General features: G+C 31.0%; 1 long non-coding RNA gene across 8 annotated transcripts in view; it reads right to left on the reverse strand.

The window, feature by feature from the left end:
• The window catches only part of LOC145802941 (uncharacterized), a 5451-nt gene extending 523 nt beyond the window's left edge, over positions 1–4928 (reverse strand). The window contains exons 1-5 of one of the 8 annotated variants that reach the window (XR_014344775.1): positions 4808–4873; positions 4658–4700; positions 4350–4489; positions 3104–3205; positions 75–502 (exon numbers count right to left, since the gene is read on the reverse strand). This is a non-coding gene — a long non-coding RNA (uncharacterized LOC145802941). The other 7 variants (XR_014344769.1, XR_014344774.1, XR_014344772.1 and 4 more) reach the window with 7 other exon arrangements.
• Between the last annotated feature and the right edge of the window lie 1015 nt (positions 4929–5943).

Genomic DNA, 5943 nt, shown 5'->3' on the forward strand with positions numbered 1-5943 from the left:
GTAATAGAAATACATGTCCTACCGAGACAAAATTTGTAACTTTCTATCCTCTTGCCTAGCAAGCAAAGATTTACCTCCGTGGAAAGGATGATTCATTCAAATCGACACGAGAGTCCAACTACATTGCATTGCCAGAATCCATGTTGTATATTTGAAAGAGGTTGACCTCCTTGCTTCTCTCATGGTACAATCCTTTTCCCGCCGAGCCCCTTTTTCTCCTCGGTCCACAGACAAAATGTAGGACTGATGCCAACAGTTCATTATGGAAGAAAGGACTCACTAAGCCGGGATCACTAACTAACACTAATCTAATAGAAAAGACTAATAGAATAGAAAAGAGCTGTCTTTTCTTTATCCTTTCCCCGGTTCCGTTCACATGATGCACCTTTGACTTGGAATCCCTTCATGCAATTTGGCCTTTTGCAAATACCAAGTTTGTCCCCTCCCAATTCAACAACTTGCATTTGACATTCTCTAAGCTCGATACACCATTACTTTGATCCTACAAAAACTAAGAGTATATAAGCATACTGCATAACATTCATCCCATTTACAAAGAATTAGTTCAACAAAGAAAATGAAAGTGTTAAAAAGCTTCAAGTAAATGAGTCCACTTCCAATAAAAGTAGAGGGAAGCAAAAATTTAAAATAAGGGCACTACAATTCTATTTCTTGTCAACCAAACAAATAAATTAAATTATGTAAACCATACATATGTCTACTAGGAATTGATATTAATAGGAATTGATGTTAGCCACTGCTATTGGTTGGGCATACCAATTTAGTTCATAAGAGTTGATGCTTTTATACCATACTGTGTATTTAATTTTGAAATGACTCTTCAATGTTCTTCATAATTGTAAAATGATAGTGAAGGATAAAGGGAATTTGGTAATTTAAAATATTTAGCATTATGTCGGACATTAAGAACCTGGTATGATGTTAAACTAATAATTTTTCCATTTAATAGGATTAGTTTGTTTGCTGCCTTTTAAGTATTAGGTATATTTGGGGTCATTTTTAAAGCAATTTAATGAGAGGAAAAAATAAATAAATAAAAAACAAGAAAAACTCTACTATAGTATTCCAGATGTAAAACAATTAACAGTGTTATTATTACTACACATTTATGATAGAAATCTGTACGACTGAATGCTAAACATTAAGGTGGAACTTCCCTCTATCATAGATTTGCATCTTCCCAAAATCCTACATTATATAAGTTTCCATCCAATAATAGCATTGCTGGCAACAAAGTGGTGTTCTATGTTTTTTTCACTATTTTTTCGTTTTTTGTTTTGTGTGCAAAGGAATGGCATCACATGGACCAAGAATAACACACAAAATGTGATACCCTTTCTGTCAAAGTCATATAGAAATACTGAAATCACAGTACACATCAGTATAGTTGATTTTGGGCCTTCACTTTTTAACATGTAGATTGGGCCTTCTTTTCTAAAAAATAAAGAGATGTTGAAACTGTAAACTATATAGGGCTTAACAATAGCATGTAGACTTTAAAAGTTTGGGAACCTTCCAATTTGGGAGCCTAAAACATGGGCTTTGTTGGCTTTATGCATAAGCAGCCATTTTAAGATTGATCAATGTCCACATTGAAACACATCAAGAGGTCAAGTGTGAGCTCAAACTAGGTTTAGCGATTAACATTTTTTTTTATTAAAAAGAAAAACAAAAATAAATGAAAAAAACTATTGATCTTTTGGCCCGTGCCAAACTCAAGTTTACTGTTTTTCGCTCAGATTGCCAGCACACAAGTACTTGTGCTATTGAATTTTTTTCCCAGAGAACAACGTACTCAAATATATATAAACAAAAAGTAGATGATAGCATGGAACTGCACATGAGTATCAAACCAATCCTAATAAGCAACTTTTGGGCTTGGATATAGGCCTAGCTAAAGAGCTACATCAGGCCCAGAGTGGAACTCAAATTAAATATAAAGGAATTAGGCTAGGTAAAACAAAGGCCAATTCAGCCACATATGGAGTATTTATGTCAGCACTCCTCTCTGAGGCACTCTCCCAAGAAAAGCAAGAAATGGTTCACAAGGTTTTAGATTTGGTTCACAAGGTTTTTGACCAAAATAATGTTATCTTTGGAAAAAATATCCAAATTAGCATAGATATAAACTATTTCTCAATATAGGGTTGGTTTTGCCATATTATGCATCATCTAGGAGACAAAATAGGTGGAAAAAAACTCTCAAGTTAAAGCCTCCATTGCAGTTTAAGGCTTTAAAATCCTCTATTCAATATGAAAGCTCAAAAAAAAAAAAAATGTAAATACTTGAGGAAAAGAAAAAGAATTGTAAATACTTGAGAAAGGCTTTTTATATATTTGAAAATACTCTGATCAAAGTAGAGGCTCTTGAGAATTTTTTAAAAGCCCGCTGTCAAAGTGAAGGCTTCACTTGAGAATTTTTTGTTGGCCCACTTTTTTTGCCTAAGTGACATGATGTGAAAAAATTGACCCTAGATCGCAAAATAGTTTCTAAAACATACTAGCTTAGGAAATTTTTTAAGACTAACAACAGAGTGATCTCTATTGGCAATATACTAAGATTTGTCTACAGGCAATCATGTTATGCATTGTAACTTATACACGCCACTAAGCAACCAAAAGTTTCTAATATCCTAAACACAAACCAGTGCAATGATTATATCTCCATGCATGCTAACCACAACCTAATCCCAATCTGACAAATCATCAACTCAGCAAGGACATGTGTGTTTGGCTTCACCTAACTACAAAAACAGGATTTAAGAATCAATAAGGTTCAGCATCTACTTCTCTATATCTTTACTTCTTATACCAGATTGGGCTGAATTTTTTATATCCTTACTTCTTAACAATTATTATACATTCGCTATTCAACATTCACAAAGAGAAATTTTCAAAAGTGTCAACATTTCATCCCAAACATAGCAACCTAGAAACCAAAAGCAAGCAAAATCAGAAGATCAGATTTGGACTTCCCAAATATTGAATAAGGTTCACTTTGCAAATGAATGAAATTTATTTGAGACAAAAAATAGAATTTCCCTAACAATGCAAGCTTGCGTATTCAAAGATTAGAAATTACCTTCACAAAGAGCAAGCTTCACCTTCCTTCCCTCGCAATGTTTGAAAGCAAAAAGCTCGTATATATCAATCTCTGCTAGAAGGATATCAATGGCCTAATGATCTTTATGAAAAATTCAATTCTCTATAAAATCAGAATGGGGAGAAACAGAAACCTTAATGTTCAACAGAAAATAATCACAAAAAATGTAATTTCCCCTTCTTACAGGTAAAATAGAACGGATTAGTTTCCACCTCACTATATGAACTTCATGAATCTATGATTGTTAAGTAGAGAGGCAAATCAAATAAGAACCAACCAAGCTGAAGTCACAACCCATACGCACTTTTCATTTAGAATGTACAATCAATCATACTGGTTAAATGCACTTTATTTTCTTCCATTTTACAGTAAACAACAATAAGGTACCAAATGCATTTCATTTTCTTCCATTTTACAGTAACCTTGGTTGAGGAAACACCAACTGTGTTAAATGATAAACTCATAACTTTCTTGTTAATAAATGTTTAATTATCGATCCACTGGATCACATTAGCTATCATAAAAAAAAAAAAAAGACTGATTGATATACCAGAACATACATCAGATGGAACGACAACTAAGTTGCCTTTGTCATATTGTTTAGCTCACAAACTGTATAAGTCCCAAAATAATAGAGATACAAAGGCAGTGGCTTTATTTTCCCTCTCTCTTGTAATACTTTATTGCAGTTTGATAAATATAATACACTAATGGCTCCAATATAATATAAGAGAGACAAAAGCAGTGGCCTAACCACAAAGAAAATTCAAGCATACCAATAGAAACAAAGAACAAAGCAAAAAAGGAAAAAGAAAAACATTGAAACCCCTCTTTATGCAAAGATTAATAATTAACATTTTGTCATAACTCAATTTGAACACAAAACAACCTACAAAAAAGCTGAAAAGATTTTCATCTTCTTATAAGCAAATTCCTTTTTCATACAAATTTGTGCCCATATTGTTTATCAACAGAAAAATTGAAACTAGACATGCAAGAAAATTAGTCCATAGAAAATTCTATCACAATGAAGTAGATATAAATTCTTCACAGATACAAACTCTAAACTTGAAATTGAAATGGAATGCAACTTAATAATAGAGAGAAAAGGTTAATAACATAAAACATTGTTTATGATTTTAACAGCAAAACCAAACATATTAAAGTGAAATCGTTCTGAAGTTCAAGATGAAGAGATCAAATTGTTCAGGTGGGAATTTATTACCTAGGGTAGAGGCCAAGAGGTTGAAAGAGAAGCAATTGATCATCTGTATCACGAAATAGACGTCGAACTCGGTGAAAACAAGAGCTTCAATTCCATGCCTGATGTGAAATCTATCAGATTAATCATCTGTGGTCTTCTTTCTGATCACGTAATAGATACATACATATATATATATGCAGTTTGTGACAAAATTCAAGGGGAGAGAGAGAGAATGATGCAGTTCAGTGAATCAATTTCCTCCAAACCAATGTTCGATCAAATATGAAATTGCTATCTCATTTCTCTCTGTAGAAGTACAAATTAGTTACCTGGTGAATGAGAGACGAGAGATCTGGATTTGTGTAATTTAAACTACAGATCAGTTAAGAAAATAATCAGACAAATAAGAAATTATATACGATTGATTTATATATGTAGAGAAAGAGAGTGTAGAGATAGAGACGATGAATCGAACTCACAAAGAAATCGGAATCGAACGACCTCGCCGTAGATATAAATTTCTTGTTTATTGGAAATAAAAATTTCTTGTTTATTGGAAATAAAAAAAAAAATCTAGATTATAAATTTCTTGTTTATTGAAAATAAAAAATTCTCATATCTAATAAAAATTTATAAATATTTAAGAATATTTAGAATTTTATTTTTATTATTTATAATTAAAATATAATTTCTCTAGAGAATGAGAGGGTTTGGGACAAAAATAGGTATGGATCTAAAATGAGAGGGAGTGTGGCGTAAGTTTTTAAATAATTTTTTTTTACTTTTTAAATTTAAATAATTTTTATATAATATTTTTTAATTTTCTAAAAAAATCACTAAATTCAAAAAAATATAAAATTTAATATTTTACGACATAAAATGTATGTTGTCTTAAGTGTAAATATTTTATAACATATTTTTATATGCCATGAAAATATACATTTTTTACGACATATTTTTGCATGTTATACAAAAATCGGATTGAATTTTTTTTTTTTTTTTAAAGAAGTTTTCACGACATTCATTAGCATGTCATATAAAGTTATAATATTTTACAATATGAAATGTATGTCGTCTTAAATGTAAATATTTTACGGCATATTTTTGTTAGTCGTGAAAATATATATTATTTACGACATACTTTTGTATGCCATAAATATATGAATTAACGACTTACATGGTATGTATGCTGTTATTGACAAAACATTAACGGCTTGCCAAAAAAAAATATATATATATTAACGGCTTGCAAAAAAAAAAAATGTCGTAGAATGTACTAACTACGACATGTATTTAATGCATGCTGTAAACATGACGCCGTAAATAGTTTGTTTTGTTGAATTTGTAATTGGAAATATGTGAAATTTGTAATTGGTTAGTTAGTTTTGTTGTTAGGCGAACAAGGGCATCATAATGGAACAGGGAGATTTTTCATGTTTTTTTTTTTTTCTTCTTCATTAAATTGCTTTAAAATGGACCCCAAATATATCTAATACTTAGAGGCAATAAACAAACGAATCCTATTAAATGGAAAAACTATTAGTTTAACACCATACCAAGTTCTTAATGTCCGACATAATGCTAAATATTTTAAATTACCAAATTCCCTTTATCC

Source organism: Camellia sinensis, chromosome 11, assembly GCF_055761805.1.
Source record: "Camellia sinensis isolate YWXY chromosome 11, ASM5576180v1, whole genome shotgun sequence".
Classification (NCBI taxonomy): Eukaryota; Viridiplantae; Streptophyta; class Magnoliopsida; order Ericales; family Theaceae; genus Camellia; species Camellia sinensis.